Source organism: Lactuca virosa, chromosome 4 (genome assembly GCF_052849685.1).
Source record: "Lactuca virosa cultivar CGN04683 chromosome 4, Lactuca_virosa_CGN04683_v6, whole genome shotgun sequence".
Taxonomy (NCBI): domain Eukaryota; kingdom Viridiplantae; phylum Streptophyta; class Magnoliopsida; order Asterales; family Asteraceae; genus Lactuca; species Lactuca virosa.
The window spans coordinates 436,327,034-436,330,075 of NC_136429.1; the positions used below are offsets into that span (position 1 = coordinate 436,327,034).

The 3,042-nt window shown below is 36.1% G+C and overlaps 1 non-coding gene across 1 annotated transcript; it reads right to left on the minus strand.

Moving 5' to 3' along the window:
* Positions 1 to 1,845: 1,845 nt before the first annotated feature.
* LOC145110381 (small nucleolar RNA R71) lies at positions 1,846 to 1,952 on the minus strand. Its single transcript, XR_013709761.1, has one exon. It is a non-coding gene; the product is annotated as a small nucleolar RNA R71 (small nucleolar RNA).
* Positions 1,953 to 3,042: the final 1,090 nt, after the last annotated feature.

A 3,042-nucleotide genomic window follows, 5' to 3' on the forward strand; every position in this document is an offset into this window, starting at 1 on the left:
AAGTAATTCTCATAAGCCTCTTTGATTTGTTGATATGTGCATATTTAATCATATATTTTGTACATTATCTTAATACTTTTAGCTACAATTATACTCATTTTGCGACATAAGGTACTTATTATGTTTGAAATTTGTTTTGTAGTAGCAAAGACATGTTAGGGATGAAAAGGAAGCAAATGTAGAGCTGGAAGTAGGAAAGAATGGGCTAAGATGTTTGAAGGTAGAAGAGACAATATTTTTGAATCCCAAAATATGGGGAATTCTGGCCACACCGTGGGGAGTAGACGGTTCACGATATGAGAAGCTAACTTGGAGAATACGCGAGGAACCATGTTGCTACACCATGGAGCCTATTCACCAGGACGTGGGAGTCAAAATTATGGAAAGTATAAATACTCGGACATTAGATTGAGTTGAGAGACTTCTGGCCGACTTTCTGAGACGGATTGCGACAAAAACCTTCTAGAAAACCTTGGGAAGATCAGAAATCGATTGGAAAGTAACTATTAGATTTATTATTCAAAGTCTAATTTGTACTTTTATCGATTTTGTGTTTAACATGTGCTTCATCATTGCATGGTAATTCATAAATTGGTACATCTAGGTATTTGATCATAATAACTAGTAAATTAATGAATTGGTAATCAATATAATTCATCCACTAGAAAACAACAATAGAAGAGGGGGGAAATTGCAACTGAACAGAAGTGCTCTTTAATCTTGAAGTACAATCATTTTATTTGTTTGCTTAGTTGTTAATTTGATAGTAATTTGAATTAAGTTACTAAACTTGAAAAATCAGTAAAAACCCATATTTAAAGTTTGTTTTTAGTATAATTAAAAGTAGTTATATTATAGGTTAAATTTTGTTCCCTGTGTTTGACACCCAACTTAGCTAAGCTATTCTATAATCCGAATAGCTACACTGCTTATAGGTGCATAAATTAGTTAAGTTAGTTAGGTTTATAAATTTAAAAGTTGATAGGTATTTATGTGCACTTCATGTTTTTAATGTTGTTGCCAAGGAACGAATTATATGATTTTTAGTTTAATTGCTTTTAGTTATTCGATCCTTTTTGTGGGGTAAAAACTGCAAAAAGTTATGTTTTCTGCATTAATTAAGATTTTTTTTCTGTTTGTTCAGCAGCCACACCGTGGGCATTTTGGCCATGTTGTGTCACTAAACAAACAAATTTCAGTTTAGTTATTTTCATTCGTTTTATTCGTTTTTGTTTTTGTTTCAACAATTTATGACCCAGAGATCCAAAACTCTAGTAGTTCCACCACTTAAGGATCCAAAATCGGCTTTTCACAAAAAGAAGGACAAGAAGGTCGCGAATCGACTAGCACTTTCGATGTTGACACATCTGAGCACTTTGAGAAGACTCCAAACAAGAAAGAAGTAGGATACGATGCACTTAGATGAAGCGATTCAAAGGAATGCATAAAGAGTGAAATTGAAGAGATGGCAGACATTACAAAGATAATGATGGAAGAGTACAAGAAAAGGATGCATGATAACGGGCCGGGAATTGTGCAACCATAAATTATAGAAAACGCTAATTTCAAACTAAAGGGAACATATTGGCCATGCTAAAAGATGTACCATTCTACGGGAAAGATCATAAATATACCTACAAGCATATTTATGAGGTGAATGATATTGTTATTTTTTTCAATATTCCCAATATAACTCGTGAAACGGTGCTGTTGTGGATGCTTCCTGTAACTTTTGGAGGAGTAGCGAAGGATTGGATAAAGGAACTTCCAACAGGCGCTATCAATATATGGGCTCAATTTCGTTAAGAGTTCATTCAACAATTTAATCCACCTTCCAAGGATGCAAAATTGAAGAAGAATATAGCCAATTTCGAACAAAAAATAGGAGACTCCTTATACGAAGTTTGGGAAAGGTATAAAAGTCTTCTTAGAAATTGTCCTCAACATGACTTGAAAATTCAACAAGCGTTGCCTATTTTCTATGACGGGGTTAACGTTACAACGAGGCAACTTCTTGACTCTGAAGGACCGATGACTAAGAAGAATCTGGCCACAATCAAAGAATTAATTTAAGAGTTCGCAAAGCACCCAAGAGAATACCATAAACCGTAAGAAGATGCTACAAGAAGTAAAGGTGATGCATGAAATGAGAACTTGGCTACAATAATGGCTAAACTAGCGAACATGGATAAGTGAATGACAAAAATGGATCAACCTATTCATGCCAAACTGGTTGGATGTGAAAATTGCAATAGGCCTCATTTGACCAAAGATTGTGATTTAGATGAGAATGGAGTCGAAAGGCCCAAGTATGTTACTCAAGTGGAGACAAGTACGGTGAGGATTGGAGAACACTTTAGAAGGAGTGGTTACCTTACGATGAGTACAAGAAGCAAAAAAGACAAGAAATTTAGACAAACCGGTCGAGGATTCTATCAAAAAGAACAACCACTGCCCGATCACAAATCAGAGTTCGAGTCAATGCTAGCACGCTTTGCATCTGTTTCTGAGAAGAGGCATGATGCAATTGATGCTATTATATGAAACCAACAAGCAGTGCTATCGAGCAATGAAACTCAATTAGGTCAGTTGACAAAAGTCGTAACGAGAGGTTACCTCATAAAAATCTCGACCCAAAACCACAACCTCATGTTATGGCAATATACACTGAAAAATATGCTCATTCTGAGCCATTAGTGATCTATGATGCAGCTACCACACAACCCTATCTACAACTAAAAGAAGAGAAGATCGAAGCAAAATCAAAATCGAATTTTGCCTGGTACCCACGACATGGCGACCAGGTCACACTATGGCCACTGAAGGGTGAAAAATCTTAGTTTTTCAAACCATACCATCCTCCTCTGCCTTATCCATCTCGAGCCTTCAAGAACCCTCTAGATCCGGAACATAAGAAATTCATGAAACAAGTGCTACCCTCTCTATCAATTCTCCATTCCTCATATCCATGGTTAAGCTTCCTAAATTTGCTAAGGATGTGTTGACCAATCGAAAGGAGTTAGCAAAATCATCCACCATTGT